The sequence below is a fragment of the Equus caballus genome, chromosome 6, assembly GCF_041296265.1.
Source record: "Equus caballus isolate H_3958 breed thoroughbred chromosome 6, TB-T2T, whole genome shotgun sequence".
Classification (NCBI taxonomy): Eukaryota; Metazoa; Chordata; class Mammalia; order Perissodactyla; family Equidae; genus Equus; species Equus caballus.
In genome coordinates this window covers 47,709,231-47,729,307 of record NC_091689.1, presented here as the reverse complement: position 1 = coordinate 47,729,307, position 20,077 = coordinate 47,709,231, and the positions used below count along the sequence as shown (strand labels likewise).

The window sequence follows — 20,077 nt, the reverse complement described above, 5'->3', positions numbered from 1 at the left end:
ATTTAACACACAAATCTAGCAGCCTGCTGGAATACTCTCCAGGGATAGAGATTGGCGTATGCCATGTTTGTGCTCTCCCTTTGCCATGCTCCAAAGCACAAGTATCTTCCAGAAGGGAACTGTTATATGTATCTGGTGCCCTGATTTTGGTGGTGCTGCTTAGGACTCTGGAGGCCATGGGAGCTTGCATTCCTGGTCCCATGATGCTGTAATAATTGACATCACCCAGAAGGGGGCTCATACCCCATCTGGCACTCATTGCTGATGCCTAAGTTACATGTTAGGTAAATTGAGTCAGGTTGTGAAGGTCCTTGTATATCATGTTAAGACCTGTGGTCTTTTAAACTCTACTTCAGCAGCTCTTGTGATATACTGAACACCATAATCAGAAGAATACAGAGCGTTATGCTAATTACAGTAAAGACCAGGCAACTCTAACAAAGAGGCCCAAAAATATGGTGATTAATGAGAAAAGTTTATCCTCTCTAAGGGAAAAGTACAAGGGCAAGAGGTGGCCTCTGTTCTACAAATTACTCCAAGAATCCTGGTTAGAAAAGAAACTCTCCTCACTCTAAACAGAGCTTCTAAGGTGACCTCAGTTTGTGCCATTTCCAGCTCAAGAACAGAGAAAGTAATTTCTTTTCAGCCAATGACATGGATTTAACATGGATTCTTTTTGCTGGCGTTCTATCGGTTAACATTTTGCCACATAGCTACAATTTGCTGTAGGAGAAGTTAAGAAATATAGCCTCTTGCTGAAGAATCATGTGCCCAGGAAGAAGAGAAGCACAGATTTGGGGAGTCAGCAAAGAATCTTTGTCACATTTGCTTCTTAAAATGCATATTCTTGGGTTCTCTCTACATCAATTGAATCAAAATTATAGAGATTATGCCAGGGAATCTTCATTATTTTTCAGGATGACAGTTGATCCAATGAATGTCACAATATCAGAGCATTAATATTGTTCATGGAGAGCCAACAGAGACTTGTACATAAAGAAGGAACATGTGGAAAAATAATTTTTAAACTAAATATGATGAAATGTAGTGCACAGCCTTTAAAAGGGACAGATCAGTTCAATAAACTGGATTGTAAGGCAGTTATAATTGCAGAGGCAAACAAGAAAGTGATTTGGGGGGGCTGGCCTAGTGGCCAAGTGGTTAAAATTCTGCTTGCTTCGCTTCAGCAGCCCCCAGTTCACAGGTTTGAATCCTGGACATGGACCAACTCCACTCATCAGCCATGCTGTGGAGGCATCCCACATACAAAAAATAGAGGAAGATTGGCACAGATGTTAGCTCAAAGTGAATCTTCCTCACCAAAAAAAAAGAAACAAACAAACAAAAGAAAGTGGTTACTATGACAAAGACATAGTATGTGGGTAAGAGGTAAACAGAAAGGAAGAACAAGAAACAGAAGTACTTGATAAACAAGTGTATGTGGTAAATAAAGATGAAGGAGAATTGCGTGCTCATGTGGAAGAGAGATAAAATTGGTTTAACTTGGTAGTAGAAAAGTAAAATTTAAGGGGCTGGGAAGCTTAGGGCAAAATAAGAAAATCTGTAGCAATTCCTACCCCACACATCTATCCGTGAAACCATATTTCAGTGTAGAATACGGGAGAAACATGGCACTTATATAAGAAAGTGATGCAATCTGGACAAAACACTTTAGAATGTTTAGGTGATTTGGCTGTGAAATCGTTTTGGGTGGAGAGAAGAGTTTAGCTGTGGTCCTGGATTCAGTATCTGCCTATTCTGATAAAAACCATGAGCATGTCTCTTCATCTATGAGAGTGAAACCACATATTCCCTTGGGAAAGGAAACAGCATATGTCACTCACCTAGGACTTGGACAACAGAAGTGTGTTTGGGATTTTTATTCACTAAAAGAAATTGGATGAAAGAAGATAGAAGTTCAACAAAGAATTCCTTATAACACAGCACTTTTCTAAGAGTATCAAAGTACTTATTATCAATTTCATTTCAATACAAACAGATAATGAGCATCTCAAAAGCCTTCTCTTGTCTGATGTCACAGAGGATTCCTTATAGGTTCAATCACTCTCAAACTGTTGCGACTGGGCAGACTTCCTGGGTTCTGTCTTCAACCACCTTCACAAAAAGTGAGTGATCTTCTCTCCTTCCAAATTCCTCTCCTCTCAGAGCTTCTCTCCAAGGGCACTGAAGAAGGCAGCCTGAAACAGAAAGAACACATCCCTGCTATAGGTCAATACAGCAGAATGACAGAACCCTGTTTAGGCAGAAACAATTCCAAGAGACTCAGATGGCAAATATTTCCAAACATCAGCAAATATCTCAGAACATTTATAGCAGGATAGAACTGTGGGGTTCACGAGCCTTAATCTGGTAAATACTTACCACAGGAGATTATTGCCAGAAAACAACTGTATGCAGAACTATTTCCCTGTCTACACAATCAGCAGGACATGAGGGTGAAGATGGGAACATTTCACTTCGCAAAATATGAATAGAGTAAATTCACACGGAATGGAAGGAATAAGAAAACAGAGCTCCAGATCCCTCATTCCTGAACGACAAAGTCTTTCTCTGGGGCCCTGACCTGACAGAAAATTTCCATCTGAATAGTCCCAGCCTTATTAGTTTATCTCCAAATAGGGGTTATTACTTGAGCTCCAAAAGTAAAAGTCACAAAAAACCACACAACTGTCATCTTTCATGGTTAAGAAAAAAAGACACTATTCTAATCTGTAATCGGAGACATCAGCACTTCTATTTTTTGTGGTTCCTTCCAGCTTAACTTTCTATGTGTCTTCAAGAAAATTTACAGTAATTCTCCCCTCACATCTGATATCTAACTCATTGAAACTACATACAGTCATGTGTCACTTAACGAAGAGGACATGTTCTGAGAAATGCGTCGTTAGGCCGTTTCCTCATTGTGCAAACATCATAGAGTGTACTTACACAACCTAGATTATATAGCCTGCTACACACCTAGGCTATCTGGTACTAACCTTATGGGATCATTATTGTATATGTTCTCTGTCACTGACCAAAACGTCATTATGCTGTGCACGACTATATTTATCAGGAAAGTCTTAAGATGAAGTACTAATGTAAGTGATCACCATAAGTCCAACTCACCACAAATGTGTCAATATTTTAACATCTAACTGTTTCCCTGCACTTCATCACACCTAGAGTTAGCACAAAAAAAATCACGACACTGTAAGGAACCAACATTTGAATTTAGGAAACATGGTCAAAGTAGCACAATGTTTGTGCATCAGTGGCCAAGAATGAGGGCAGAAGAGAGGGATAACCACAGAACCCAGGATTTACTCAGCCTCTGTAAGGATACAGAGAAGTGACAAAAATACCTTGAAAAGGGCCAAGTTGACTATGAGAGAGAGAAGAGCCTACTTGGACTCTCAACTCTCAGAAAAGATAGCTGTACTCCCCTCAACTTTCCTTGGTCACTTAAAGAGGCCCTAGATGATAACCCTGTATCTCATCACCCCTGCCTGAGGGAGATATCCCTCTCATTCGTTGCTGGAATGGGAAAAGTTTTAAAGGCACCCATTTGATTCTTTGAAATCACTTGGGGTATTGCTGTTCTGATTTTGGGCTCTAAGGGCAAACAAGCGTCTCAAGAACAGTAGTAGAGATGAGGTAGAACATGAATGGGGGAAGTAGAGACATTTGTACAAATGACTGAGAGTTACAGCAACTTCATGTGAAATTTGGGGGAATTCACTTCAATCTTCCAACTAAATTTAAATTTTAAATTTCCAATAAATTATATATTCTAATTTATATAATGGTAGTGTTGGGGGAGACTTGGTTGTTTACAACTAAAAACACCATATATTTTTGGTTTTGTTGGGGATGTGGCAAATTCAAATGCATGATACCATTCTTCTCTTGAGTTAATAAGCAAAAGTTTCTCAAATTCAAATATTTGTTCAGCCAAAAGTTCACTTTCTGCCTGTTTTTTCTTACCTCAAAGCAACACAATAACATTTTGCAGACCAAGCATTTCAATTTTGTGTGAGGGAAACCTCCTCAGAGTATCTTTAGGATGTATCACAGTCATACTGAGGAAGCCATATGGTGGACACAGAAAACCCAAGAATATGGTGTGTTCCCTTTCTAGGATGTCGTGAGGAGCCATAGAACAGCACTAAGGAGGAAAGAGCTGACCTTACCTGGAGAGCAAATTGTCCCACATACACAGTAAATAGGCATTACGATCAACAGGTGGTCAGAATGTTCCCCCCAGGAAACTGGACTTTCAATTTTTCTCTGAAGGTCTCATCTCCACAGACGCTAGGGTTCTCTATCCTTAATCCTATTTCAAAATCAAATGTATCACCACTGCCTGGGAAAGATTCAGAGCCACCTTGCCTTTTATTGTCTAGCATGTAATATGGAAATTTTGTCACTGAGTCAGTTGAAAGGGACTTTTAATAGAAAGAAAAACATCACAGAAATAGACAAAAAGGAGAAACATTTCCACTCACAGGATTTAATGAGAGCTCAGAATGAAAACTCAGCTTTATAAATGTTCTCCCCAGAGAGAATGCTCAGAGGTCTTAGGCTTAACTGAAAGGACGAGGAGGTCACGTGCAGAACCTGAGGGGGCTGTCTCACTGGGACCAGATTTGTGCATGATGTTGTAAACTATTTAGCATATGGACTACGGAACTGACTACAGCTGCCAGCTTATGGGCAGAAAAACCCAGAGGTAAAGGGGAGACAATACTCACCTGGCCTTCCTAGTTAATCTATCTTTATAATACTGTCATCTTTATCCTTATACACAGCATTACACAGAGAATATTTGTATCTGAGCAAGACTAAGACAAAGTTTCCTGGGTCAGAGACAAATATCTGGAAAATCTCTCATAGATCTGCAGATTCTATAGGGTTTCCCACGTCCTTACACCTGGGCATTAACCTCAGCCCAGAAGGGCCCCAGAAGATTTCTCATGCTCCACAGGTATACGAGGAACGGACCTCCTAGCCCAGTACTGACCTCTGTCCTCCAGGTATTTCTATCATACACAAAAGTATGAATACTAGGAACTCTTAGCCCAGGGTCATAGAAAGAATTTAAACCCCAGAAAAGAAGAATTTTTTCCCCAGATCTTGTGATGAGGAACATATTTTCAAGTACCTTACATTTTAAAGGATCCCTTCCCCTCCTTGCATATGTGCATTTTCTAGGCTCCAACTGGGACTTATATTTCCTTATATGTTCATCAACCTCACTGAAGAAGGAAAAAAATGGAGAAAAAGAAAATGACAAAGATGGTCATCATAAGTAGTATGGATAGCCAGAAGGCCACATTTAAGTGTAAGCTGGTGCCTGATTCAAACGGATACATGAAGATGAGAAGAGGGATAAGGAATTCTCTATCTTAGCTCTGTCACCTCCGGAGTGATCAGGATGATGAAGTCACAATTTCAGAAACAATGGGAGTAATGAATGTCTTAGTGGGGATTGGCCAAGCCTTACCCTATATATACCATAAAGAAACCATTGAGTAAAATCAGATAGCTTCACTTCTACAAAAGCCTCAAAGATCCCCAAAACACTAGCAAACCTCAACGTGAACAGGAGGACGGAAGACTCCTACACAAATATTCAGAATGAGTGTGTTCCTGCATTGCAATCATATCATTATACAAAAGATATGGCCTGTTTCCTCAGACTCTTCAGCCTTAGAGCCAGCTTTATTCACAGAAAAGGACATCTAAGTTGGAAATGAAGACAGATTAAATGTTCCTGAAGAAAAAGTCCAGATTCTTTCCGAGAAGCTCTAAAATTCTGTCTTGTTTTACTTATTCATGTCAGGAATGTGTGTCCCACCGACTGTGGGATCTCCCCAGTCACATGTGTCAGGGGAGGGAACAGATTATTTTCTGAGATAAATATAATGTTTTCCTCTGAACTAAACAGAAGATTAGGCAGTGTAGTTGCTCTGAATATCACCAGAATGTGCTCGCTTGGTCCTCGGCAGCAGCTCTAGAAACAGTGGGGAGAAAGCCAAGGGATCAGGCCATAGCATTATCTAGTGCAAGAACAGAGCCGTGCTCGCAAATGGAATTTCCTTTGAAGTAATATCTCCTCATTGCTAACCTACTACATAAACCCATCTAACATGTTTCAAAGAATTTAAATCAATTGATTCTCTCCCATTCAAAAGAGCACCTGACAACAGATGTTGTCTCATGCTTCAAGTCACTTTCCCCAGAGATTCCCAGCCCACTGCCACAGGGAACCCTCTATCCCACCACTACTCCCCAGTGTACAAAATGATCTCAATTCCTTGTCTAAAACCAACCTTCTCTAAGGTGACCAGTGCAGACCCACTGACAAGATGCAAATGTGCCCCCGTAGTCTTTGCCAGCTCCCAAGACTTGTTATATACCATCTCCAGGAGCCTTCATGCCTGATCTCTGTATGCCATTAGCATGTTTCCTCTTAATGCACAAACCCCTCATTTCTCATCCAAAGCAATGAAGAGAAATCACTGACACCCAGACACTGCCTAAGGACAAAAACTGTGCCTAGGGCTGAATTGGACAAAAAATATGAGGCTGTCTTCCAGGAGCTTCTCATCCACCTGAGAAAATAAAATCCCAAGCAGAAAAGGCAAGGGTCATTATGAGTTGCAATAATTGAGGAATTCTTTACAGAAGATTAGAGAGAAAAAGTAGCAATTAAGCAAATGGAACTAGAAGGAAATGATCTTCTGAGAGAGCAACATCTCAGGTTCAGCGATGAAAACAAGGGGTCAAGGTGCCTACGTGCCTTTATTGGCTTCTTTTTGAGGACACCTCAGAAACTGAAAATTTCTCAACCAGAATTTTAAAAATATTTATCAAGATAAAAATCCACATTTAGAAGCTGAAATGAAAACAACTATTGATACTATTTTACCTATTGTTACCAATAATTGCTAAACGAACAATATCCGCTGTGTTTTGTTGTGTTCCATTTTGAATACTTTCCAGAAAAAGACCTTGACTGATTATGGGCAGGTGTTTTAAGCCTAAAGATATTCAATTGAAGCTGGGTAACTGAGGGTTACTGTAACTATTCAATAAGCAATTTGCTGTTTTGCTGTTTTCCTGTTTAACTTGAGGGGTGACTCAGGGGTCTCAAGGATTTGTGAGCTTGTTTTGCAGAAGAAAGATAGTGCCTCCTGGGAGGTTGTAATCACTGGATGGCCAGTCCCCAGCAGCTGTTGAAGCCCAGAAGTCAGATTGCCAGGGGCTTTTAGGAGTGACCCTTTTGTTTCTCTGAAGCTCCTCCTGTCAAGCCCTGTAGCTCTATAAAACCCCCTGTTTTCTGCTCTTGTTAAGGTGGATTTGAGCAAAGTCATGCTCCCACCTTCTCATCTTGGCCAAATCAAATGGGACCTTTCTCCATCTCTAAGCACCAGATGTCTCAGTGTTTGGCTTGCTGTACATCAGACACGTGGACTTGAGATTAAGAGGTTTGGTATCACAATGACTCCACACATCTTTCTCCACCAAAAAGCTCTTTCCTCATTGTGCAGAACTCTGTTCAATATTTTTATTCTTGTTTCATATAAAGTCTGTTTAAGTCCTGTTATATAGACAAACACCAGGAAAAAACACCATTTTCATAATCATCAGTGAGATATTTAAAAAACAAATATTTACTTTTCCATTTAAAAGCAATGTTCAAAAAATTAAGATTAATTTAATGACCAAAAAAATTAACAGAAATAGTTAAAGAAGAAAAATGTGGAGTTGACATTTACATGATATATGAAGATTATATGGAAAGACAATAATAGTGGCAATTGAAGGGTTTTTGGAAGTTTTATTCCATGGCATCATTAGCATAAGAGATAACTCCTTTTGAATTTGGAAATTAACCATGGTAAATTATTTGGGTATAAAAATATAAGGGAAATATCCACCCATTGTCCATGAAAAAAACTATTAGGCTATCTTGAATCTCAATTTAGGTCCCAGAGATTGGGTTAAAATTAATATTTTTTAATAAATACATCAGGCGTATCACTAGGCAGGGAGCATCATTGAAGAGCAATGGCTTCTTGGGAAGGAAATTAAGACCAGAACATTGGTGCCCCACACATGAAGATATATGTTTAAGTAACCAAGATTTGGGGGAGAATGATTTGAAAACTATTGTGATTGTAGTGTCCTTTTAGAAAAGTAAGGGAGAGGATGGTTTCCATATTTGGAATTAATTTCTAAAGGGATGAGATCTCAGCATAGTATGCGACCAACGGTAAGCCCTCCTGATCTAGCACCCTGAAGAAACCTCGTAAAGAACAGAAATATAATGTAGCCAGAGCCATCTTGTGGTTTGATCACTAGATTTTCTGCTGAAAGCAAGAAGAGAGCCCCTGTTTGCATTGAATAGGCAACTGAGCCACATTACCTCACAACAATCTTCACCATTCCTGACCTCTTTTATGCTCTCCCTGAGGCGGATGCTGGGAGACAGAGAACTACATTTCCCACAGTCTTACAGGAGGAATCTGGGCTAGGTTCCACCAATGATGGATTCTACTATTCATGGGAGGTTTACTTTGCAGGGGCCTCTGCAAACTGCCAGCCTCGGTGTTGCAGCATCATGACCTTTAACAGTGGTTTCCGGAGTTTTTTTAAACTTCCTGATGAGGATTTTATAAGCACATAATTTCCTGTAGTAAACCGCTTCCTGCTTTAAATACCTAGAGGGCTTTCTGTTTGATGTCTGATTTTGAGCCCTGGGTCTTCTTGAGTTCATTTAACTCTGGGAAGAATTACATTTGGAGAGCGGGGCAATAGGGACTTAGAGTTATATTCTCTCATTTCAACGTAGTGAAACATGAAGAATGAAAAAACATTCGCAAGAACTTTGTTAGGCAAATTAGAAAAGCAAAAGAAATTACCCTCAGTAAGAAATAGTCAGAGACATAGGACATAAAGTAATAGGAAAGACATGTGCAAACCCAGAGATGAAGAAAACAAGAAAAATTATTTAAAATTGTTTTAAACAATCCAGATTTTAAAATAATCAATAAATAACATATAAAAAAAGAGAATAAAAATAAAATAGAAAATAAAAGACAAGCAACGTGACCCCAGAAACTGCAGGAGCATCTGTGAAGAAAAAAAGATACACAAACAAACAGTGACACATACCCCAAAGAAACAGATGCAGACACAAAAGACCAACACCCTGTGGCCATTTTGAATATCATCTTAGTAGACAGCCGTACAGTTTTACAAACATCAAAGTGAATTGCGCTTTCAACAGTTCTTCGTCACGAAGTATTGTATCAGACAATGAAAAGACTTTCCAGGCTTTTTTAACTTCCCATTCAACGCAGAAAGGCCTCATCCAACTGTTCTGACAGGTTGCACCAGACTTTTCTTTAACATTTCTACTGGCAGGAGTTCCTTTCATCTCAAAACAACCTATTCCATGTCTCCAACCTAAATAAATCTCCCCTCCGTCTACTTCTCCTCCCATCTTCTCCCTTCCTTCCCTTCCCCTACTCCTCCCTCCTTCTCTGTTTCTTTCCTCTACCTCCTCCTCGTCCTCCTTTTTCTTCTATGATCCCTCTCTCTCGCACTCTCTCTCTCCACCTGCCCCAACCCTCCAGTTCCTTATACACCTTTCCAACAGAGGTTTCCACTCAGATTCCTTAATGACCCATCATAACAAAGATTGCACTTGGTTAAGAGAGGTGAATAGAGAGGACAAGCAGGTAAACAGATATATGTCGTAGGTAAAGATGAAGGAGGATTATGTGTGGGAACTTACATGAAAAGAAAACCTGATGTGGGAGAAGAAAGATAAAAATTAGTTTTGCTTGATAATAAAGAAACAATATTTTGAGGGCCATGAAGTTTTGGGTAGAAAATCTATAACAATTCCTTCCCTATGCATCTCTCTCCATGAAACCATATCTCACTACAAGATGGGAGAGGAGAATGGCACCTGTATAAGAAAACAGTGCAATCAGGACAGAACATTTTATAATATTCAGATGAGTTTGCTGTGTGATCATCTGGGTGGAGAGAGGAAGGGCTCAGCTGTGGTCCTGGATTAAATGTTTGCTTAGTCTTATAGGAACCATGGGCTTTTCCTCCTCTCTATGAATGACTCCACACATTGCTTTAAGAAACTAAAATAGCGTAAGTCATTCACCTAGGATTTCATCTGGAATTAGGAATTTTGAGATTTGGATTGACTACAAGCAATTGAGTGTAAGAAGCTGTAAGTTCAACAAAACATTTCTAGTAACACAGAACTTTTCTGAGAGTCTCAAAATATTTATTTATTTTTTCAGTATAAACGTACATAATAAGGGTCTCAGAAGCCAACACCTGTCTAGGATATGATGTCACCAGTGGCTCCTTACAGGCTCAATGACTCTCAAACTGATGGCCCAGGGGTACAGATCTCAGTCTCAGAATCCCTGGGCTCTCTTGCTAACCTCACAAGTAGTGAAGGATCTTTTCCCATCCCATCTTCCTTCCCTCCCAGAACTTCTCTCCTTGGTGACTCCAGGAGACAGCCTGAAACAAGAAGAAAATTCCTTGATTACCCCTATGACCAAGCAGAATGGCAACACCCATTTTAGACAGCAGAAACAATGGAAGAGATGCAAATTATAAAAATTTCTGTACATCATTAAAGACTCAGGACAATTCTGTCAGGATAGAACTATATGACTCCAGACCCAGGGTCTGGGAAAAACTTGTCACAAGAGATTAGTATTTCTTAAGATGAATATACAAGAAATGGAAGGGAAGAAAGCAGAGCTCCAAAATGCTCCTCAGTGACAGACTAAGCTTTTCTTTGTGACTTTATCCTGATTCCCAAAATATCTATGCAGCTAATCCCAACTTTTATAATAGTTGTTATATAAGGGGAATTGTTACAGGATCCATAAGTCAACCCTCATCAAAGGGCCCACAACTTTCACCTTACATAGCAAAGAGAAAACAAGAGTTTTCTCAACTGCTAATTAAGAATATTGTAGCTGATATTTTCTACATCCACTCTAATGCTTCTATCTCTAAGTTGCTATAAGTTTATAATAATACTTTCCCCATCTGACCCAAGAAACTATATATCTGTAATGAAAGTCAATCTAGTATATTAGAAGCAATGGTCATCATAAGGTAGGAAATGTCATAAATGTTCATATTTTAGCATCTCATCAGACTCCTCCCACTTTTTTCACATGCAGAATTAGGGCAAAAGTCACTTGACAATCCATTAAAATAATATTCATATTTGAAAAATATGGTCACAGTAGCACATTTGTGCATCAGTGACTGAGAATGGCGATGGGAGGGGGTGTTAACCACAGAACCCAAGATTTACTCGGCGTCTGTGAGGATACAGAGAAATGACAAAATGCCTTGAAATGGGCAAAGTTGATGCATGAGAGAGATTGGAGCCCGCTTGGACTTTCAACTCTCAGAAAGGATAGCTGTACTTCCCTCAACTTTCCTTGGTCACTTAAAGAGGCCCTAGATGATAACCCTGTGTCTCGTCCTCCTCCATGAGGGAAATACCCCTCTCACTCATTGCTGGAGTGGGAAAGTTTCAGACAAAACCACCCAGTTGACTTGTTTGAAATAATCACTTGGGGTATTGTTGTTCTGACTTTAAGGGCAAACGAGGGTCTCAAAAAGAGTAGCAGAGATGAAGTAGAACATGAATTGGGAAAGTGGAGGCGTTTATACAAATGACTGAGAGTTACAGCAACTTCATGTGAAATTTGAGGCAATTCACTTAACTTTTCTAACTACAAAAATAAATTACATATTCTGATTCATGTAATGGCAATGTTGGGCTACACATTGTGGTTTTTTACAATTAAAACCAGGATAGACTTTATCTTACCTACATCAAAATAACACAATAACCTTTTAGAGACAGGCATTTCAATTTTGTGTGAAGAAAATCTGATCAGAGTATCCGTAGCATATAACCTAAAGAAGGAGCGATGTTGTGGGAACAGAGAACTCAAGAATCCAGTGTGTGTTCTCCCTGTGATGTCACAAGGGAACCATAGAATAGCACAAAGGAGAGCAGAGCTGACGTTAACTGGAGAGGCAAGTCACCTCACTCACGTAATCTTCAGGAATAATGGACGATGGATGTAGAATGTTCCCGACAAAAAATGAATTTTAGTCTCCCCAAGCTGTTTTTATGATGGTCTCATCTCTACAAAGTCCTCCTGTACTTATCCCTTTCACAGAGTTATAACAAGTGTCTAGAGAAGAGTGACTTTATTTTTCATTGTCTAACATGAAAAAATGGTACCTTAGTAACTGAGTCACTTGAGAGGGAACCTTGATAGAAAGAGAAACATCACAAGTATAGATGAGAAAGAGGAACTTTTCCACCAACAAGAGGCACTAGATAATAAACCTGTGTTTATTATGGAGTTAAGGGTTCAGAATCAAACTTCTCCTTGAAAAAATGTTCTCCCTAGATGGAAGACTCAAAGGTCTTAAGCTAAACAGATCATGAGGGAGCCGTCTGAGATCAAATGTGAGTAGGAGGTTCTCAGCTGTCTCACACGTGGACTGTGGGAGTATAAACTGCCAGCTTATGGCCATATAAACCCGGAGGTAAAGGGAAAAGAATACTCACCTGTCCTTCCCAGATGGCCCATATTCATTTCATTGTTTTCTTTATCCTTATGCACAGCATTACGGAGAGAATACCTGCATCTGAGCAAGACTAAGACAAAGCACGCTGAGTGAGAGACCACCATCTGGAAATCCATATATCCCCAGATTCCACAGGGTTCTCTATATCCTTATAACCGGGCATTGTCAGCTCAGACAGGGCTCCAGCTACTTCCTCATGCTCCACAGGTATACCAGAAATGGACTTCATAGCCCAGTCCAATCTGTTCCCCCAGGTACTTCTATCATATATAAGCTTATGATTTGTAAGACCTTTAGCACTGGGTCATTGAGACCTTGGAGATGAGAAAAGAGCAGAAATTGTTTTCATGTTCCCCACATTATAATGCATGTCTTCTCCCCCTCCATACACACATTCTCTCATTATAGTTCCCCTGTGCCCTAAGGCACACAGTGGCACTTACATTTCTTTATACGTTGGTCTATCTCAAGTAAAAAGGGAGAGATCATGACAAAGAGAAAAAATACAAAGAGCATAGCAAACAGGGCATAGTGCCAAGGAACACCATTCGGGAATAAACTGGTCCTGGGTTCAAACTCTGCCATTGAGATCTGAGAAAGGAAGTGGAATTCTCTGCCCCAGCTCTCTCATCTCCTAGGTGATCAGGATGATGAAGTCACAGCTTCAGGCACAATAGGAGTGTTGAAGATCTGGGTGGGGATTGGCCAAGCCTCATCCCATATGTGCAACATGGAAACAAGTCATTTCAGGGAGTTTCACTTCTACCACAGCTCCAGTGAACCAAAAGTACTAGATGATCAGGCCAGACCAGCAAGAGGGCAAATTGCTACATGGATAATCAGAATGTGCACCTCACTGCATCAGAACCATATCCATTCACAAAATGAAGGAACTATTTCCCTAGACTTCGTAGCCCCAGAGAGAGTCTTGAATAAATCTGCTGAAATGCAGAACAACATCTAAGTTGAAGGACAAAAATAGGACAGATTTTCCTGAGGAAAGATTTCAGATCCTTCCCTAGAAACTCTGGAATACTGTCTTTGTGTGCTCATTCATGTCAGGAATGTGTGTCACATGGATTGTGGAAATATTTCTGCAGTGCTGTGTATCAGTGGGGAGGGAAGTGTTTATTTTCCAAGATGTGGGTTATGTTGTCTTCTGAACTAAACTAAGCAGGACATTAGCTGCTCTGAATATTACCATTCTCTGAGTATCTCCTAATTCCTAATCTGCCACATAAACTCATCTAACATTTATCAAAGAATTTAGATCAATTGATTCTCCCCCATTCAAAAGAGCACCTGACAGCAGAAGTTGTCTCATGCTTTAAGTCACTTTCCCCAGAGATTCCCAGCCCACTGCCACAGGGAACACTCTGTCCCACTAACCCCCCACCTGCCTACCCCGCCCCCCCAGTACACACAATGATCACAATTCCTGGTCTAAACTCAACCTTCTCTAAGGTGATCAGTGCAGAGACAGTGACAAGATGCTCAGGTGCCTCCATAGTCTTTGCCAGCTCCCAAGACCTGTTACATACCATCTCCAGGAGCCTAATCTCTATCTGCCATGAGTATGTGTTTCCTCTCAATGTCCACAAACCCCCTATTTCTCACTCAAAACCGCAAATAGAAATCACTGATACCACAACACTGCCTAAGAACGAAAAATGTGCCCAGTTGCTGGATTGGTCAAGAAATAAGAGGCCTAAATACTGCCCTCTAGGAGCTTCTCATCCAATTGAGGAAACAAAATCCCAGGCAGAAAAGGCAAGTGTCATTAGGGGTCACAATATTTGACGAATTCTTTATGGAACATTAGAGAGGAAAAATAGCAGTTAAGCAAATGGAACTAAAAGGAATTGATCTCTTGAGGGTCACAGTGACTTCCTGGTTTCAGGAGATGAAAACTGGGGGCCAAGGTGCCCACGTTCCTTTACTGGCTTCATTATTCATTGAGTTTCAAAAATTAAAATTCTTCTACTTTTTTTTTAAAAACTTGTCAAGATAAGAATTAACATTTAAAAGGTGAAACAAAAAAAATTGTTGATACTATTTTACTCTTATCATTGCTAATTACCTGCACTAGAATAAAACATACATGATTGTGTTGTTTGTTTTGTGTTGATATCCATACCCAAAAAGGCCCAAGCTTTAGGCCAAAACAATACTCATTGACTCAAGGACATCTTCCTCCTCCCAATAAAGCTCTTTCTTCCTTATGCAGAACACTGTTCAATTTTTTATTCTTTTTTATATAAAGTTTTTCATACAAAAATACAATTTAAATAACCATTAGTGAGAAGGCTTTGAAAAACAGTATGGCATTTGCCTTATCCTTTTAACAAACAGGGGGTTTTAAATCTGAAGCTTTATTTGATGATCCAAGACATAAAAATAAATAATTAAAGGACAATAGGAGAAAAAGTGTTGAAGTGGTACAAGAAAATGGTGGCGAATTCAAAGGCTGCTCATTAAAATCTCTTTAAATTTTATTTTCTTTAGAATTTTATTTTTTTCCAGCTTTATTGAGAAATAATTAACATATAACATTGTGTAAGCTTAAGGTGTACAATGTGATTATTTGATACATGTTTGTATTGTGAAATGATTACAACAATAAGGTTAGTAAACACTTCCATCACCTTATATAATTGCTTTTTTTTCTTCTTGTGTTGAGAACATTTAAGATCTATGTCTCAGCAGCTTTCAAGTACATAATATAGTATTGTTAACTACAACCACCATGCTAACATTCAATTCCCAGAATTTATTCATCTTAAAACTGGGAATTTGTATCCACCAACATCTTCCCATTCTTCCACTCCCTCAGCCCCAAGGAACCACCATTGGCTCTATTTTTTAGAGTTCTGCTTTTTTAGATGCCACACATAAGTGATATCATACAGTATTTGTCTTTCTTTGTCTGACTTATTTCACTTAGCATAATGCTTTCAAGGTCCATCTGTGTTTTCACAAATGGTAGGATTTCTGTCTTTTTTAAGGCTGAATAATATTCCATTGAATACTGATTTCGTCTTTTTCCAGTTTTCTTCTTATTATTGATTTCTCCTTTCACCACATTTTGGTAGGAAGAGATACTTGGTATGAATTCAATTATCTTAAATTTGCGAAGACTTTTTGAGTTCTAACATATGATCTATCCTGGAGAAGATTACGTGTACTATTGAGAAGAATGTATGTTATGCTGCTGTTGGATGGAATGTTCTGTATATATATTTAGGTCCATTTCATCTAAAATACAGTTCAGGTCCAATGTTTCCTTATTTATTTTCTGTCTGGGTGACCTATCCATTGTTAAAAGTAGAGTATTGAAGTCCCCTGCTATTATTGTAGTCTATTTCTCTCTTCAGATCTGTATTTGCTTAAATACTTAGGTACTCCAATGTTGGGTGCATATATATTGGCAATTGTTACATCCTCTTGATGAATTGATCCGTCATCACTATATAATGACCTTTTCTGTCTCTTGTTACAGTTTTGGCTTATAGTCTACTTTGATATAAGTATAGCTACCCTGCTCTCTTTTGTTTCCATTTGCATGGAATATCTTTTTCTATCCTTTCACTTTCAGCCTATGTATTTCCTTAAAGTTGAAGTAAGTCTCTTGTAAGCAGTATCCAGTTGGTTCTTGTTTTTTTATCCATCCAGCCACTCTGTGCCCTTTGATCAGAGAATTTAACTATTTACATTTAAAGTAATGATTGACAGGTAAGGACTTATTAATGTCATATTATTAGTTGTTTTCTGGATATTTTATAGTTCTCTTGTCCCTTTCTTCTTCTTTTGCTATATTCCCTTATAAAGCAAAGATTCCATAGTGGCATGATTTGATTCCCTTCTCTGCATCTTTTGTCTATCCTTCTATAGGTTTGCTTTGTGGTTACCATGAGTCTTACATAAAACATCTTATGGATATGTCTATTTTAAGCTGATAATTTAACTTCAATCACATACAAAAACTTTATCCTTTTACTCCACCACCCCATTTTGTTTTTGATGTCACACTTTACTCTTTATATCGTGTATCCATTAACAAATTATTGTAGCAATAGTCCTTCTAATACTTTTATCCTTTAACCTTTACGTTAGAGTTGAGTAGTTAACACACTACTATATTACATTATTAGAGTATTCTGAATCTCACTATATACGACCTTACCGGTGTGTTATATTTTTATAAGTTTTCATGTTGCTAATTAGCATCCTTTCATTTCAGCTTGAAGAACTCATTTCAGAATTCTTGTAAGGCAGATTTAGAGATGATGAACTCCCTAAGCTTTTGTTTACCTGTGGAAATATTTTTCTCTCATTTGTTTCTGAAGGATAACTTTGCCAAGAGTGTATTCTTTGTGGCAGTTTTATCCTCTTAGTACTTTGATTATATTATCCCACTCTTTTCCTGGCTTGTAAGATTTCTACTGAAAAATCTAATGAAAGCTTTACTGGGTTCCTTTATTTATGTCAGGATTTTTTTCTCTTGCAGCTTTTAAAATTCTTTCTTTGTCTTCAATTTTAGACCATGTTATAATGTATCTTGGAGAAGATTGTTTGGACTTGAAATTATGGAGACTTATGAGCTTCGTGAACTTGGAGTCAAAATCTCTCCCCAGAGCTGGAAAGTTTCAGCCAATATTTCTTTAAATAAGCTTTCTGCCTCTTTCTCCCCCTCTTCTCCTTATGGGACTCTAATAATATGGAGACTGTTTCTTCTAATAACGTTCCATAATTCATGTAGGCTTTCTTCACTCTTTTTCATTGTTTTTTCTTTTTTCTCTTCTGGATAATTTCAGATAACCTGTTTTCTAGTTCATTAATTCTGTCATCTGCTTGGTTGAGTCTGTTATTCAAGCTCTCTATTGAATTCTTCAGTTCAGTCATTGTATTCTTCAACTCTAAGATTTCTGTGTGTTTTTTGATGGTTTCTTTTTCTTTGTTCAACTTTTCCTTTTGTTCATATATTGTTTTCCTAATTTTGTTTACTTGTCTATCTGTGTTTCTTGTAGTTCATGAATTTCTTTAAGAGGATTTCTCTGCGTTCTTTGTAAGAGAGTTCATAGATCTTCATTTCTTTAGTTTCTGTCACTGGAGCTTTATTTTCTTCCTTTTGTGGTGTCATGTTTCCTTGATTATTCATGACCCTTGTGGCCCTGCATTGATGTCTGCACATTTGAAGAAGTAAACACCTTTTCCAGTCTCTACGGACTGGCTTTGGCAGGGGAAGCTCTTCACCATTCAGCCTGTCTGGAGATTCTGGACAGGCCATTGGTGGTGTCCACAGGCAGGCTTGCTGCTGGAGTCTTTAGGCAGCAAGGGGCCTGAGTCAGCAGTTGGGCAAGTCTAGTGCGTGGGTGCCAGGGAGCTGGCCCTGTTCCTGGGTCCCTAGAGCCTGGTTTCACTGGGGCAGTCTTGGCACCTGGGTTTGTGATGGTGGGCTTGGGATCTGAGCCCATGTGGGTAGGCCTGGATCCTGGGATCATAAGGATCAATGAAACACTGAGGACTTCTGGAGTGGGCCTGACATCTAGGTCCACAGGGACTGGCCTGGTGCTAGGATGGGCCAGGAGCCTGGGTCCATGGGAGCTGGCCTGGAGTCTGGAGCCACAGGGTCTGGTTTGGCATTGGAGTGGGCCATAAGCCTGGGTCCATGGGTGCCAGTCTATAAATTAGGTCTGTGGGGGCCAGTCTGGTATTGTGATGGATCTGGAGGCCAGGACTACTGGGTCTGGCCCAGTACTAGGGCAGACTAGGAGTCTGGGTGCTGCGAGCTGATCTAGAGGTTAGGTGCACAGGAACCAGCCTCACACTGAGGTGGGCTAGAAGTCCACTTTACTTTCTCTCTCCTATGGGAAGGGTGTCTCTCTCCATGTTGGGCTGCCTGGCTTGGCCAAGAGCCAGGGATAATGTGAAACTGTTTTTCCTATCCTCTTCAACATGTCTTTGCTTATTTCCATGCTCCAACCAGGTGTTGTAATCCCTCACCTGCAATTCTTAGCTCTTGTGAAGATATTTTCATATGTGGATAATTTTTCAAATTAATGTTTCTGGGAGGGGACGAGCACCAGAAACTCCTATACTATCATCTTGTTCAGAAGTCCAGAATTTTCTTGAACAAGGAAATGGCAATTGAGTATTTCTGGAAGTTTTATTCTATGGCATCATTAGCATATAGACTGAATTTTAGAAATATTTAAGAAATTCACCAAGACGAGTTGTCCAGTTATACAAACGTGAGAGAATAAAGCACCCATTACTCACGTAGTAAATTGTTAGGCTTTCTTGAGTATGATTTTAGGTTCCAGAATTTGGGTTACAATTTATATTCTTAGTATATGTATCTAGTATATCATTAGATGGAGACTGTCTTTTTTATAACTTTTTTATTTTGAAATAATTATAGATTCACAGGGATTTGCAAAGATAGTATGTTTTGTTTGTTTTCAGTTTTGGGCTAGTACAAATAAAGTCACTATGAACAACCATGTACAGATTTCTGTGTAGACCTAACTTTTCATTTCTCTGCAATAAATGTCCAGGAGTAGCTGAGTAACATGGTATATGTAGGTCTAATTTTTTAGGATCATAAAAAAGAGTCTTAGTCATTTCAAATGATTGAAATCATTCAGATATATTATCCCACTAAAGTGGAGAAATCATAATGAAAATTAGAAAATGTTTTGAACTGAAAAACAAATATAAAATTTGCATGATGGCTAAATAAAGCAGGGTTTAGAAGGAAATTTATAAACATAATTACATTGTCTTACATCACAGCAAAGTGAATCTAAGTAAAGGAAAAGGAAAATAGGTATGAAGATAAAGTTAGAAGAGTTAAAATAGAAAACAAAACTATAACAGAGTAGACCTTTAAAGCCAAAAACTAGTTCTTTGAAAAGATTAATGAAACTGAAAAACCTCTAGCAAGACTGATAAAGGATATAAGAAAGTATATATTGTTAATATCAGGAGTGAAAAAGGATACATCAGTGTAAATTTCTATAGATGTTAAAATGATGAGGATATTATAAACATTACACCAATATAAATGAAACGGGCAATTTCTCAAAAAATACGCTACCAAAGCTAGCACAGGAAGAATCAGAAAAACTGAATGGTTTTATATGCATTTTAAAAATTGAATCCATTATTAAAAATATTCCCACAAAGTAAGTTTCAGGCTCACATGGCTTCGCCAATTATTTTTCCAAAGTATTTAAGTCAGTAAGACTACTTTTAAATAAAGAGTTCCATGATACAGAACGCATTTTATGAGGCCATCATAACCTTGATACAAAAACTTAGAAAATTTTTATGAGAAAGGAGTACCACTAATCCCTCTTATGGTCATAATTATAAAAAGCTAAGCAAAATATTA

The 20,077-nt window shown here is 38.8% G+C and overlaps 1 long non-coding RNA gene across 1 annotated transcript; it reads right to left on the bottom strand.

Moving 5' to 3' along the window:
* Positions 1-10,299: 10,299 nt before the first annotated feature.
* LOC138924768 (uncharacterized) lies at positions 10,300-13,676 on the bottom strand. Its single transcript, XR_011439979.1, has 3 exons — positions 13,125-13,676; positions 12,662-12,751; positions 10,300-10,566 (listed from the first exon to the last, which is right to left on the bottom strand). It is a non-coding gene; the product is annotated as an uncharacterized lncRNA (long non-coding RNA).
* Between the last annotated feature and the right edge of the window lie 6,401 nt (positions 13,677-20,077).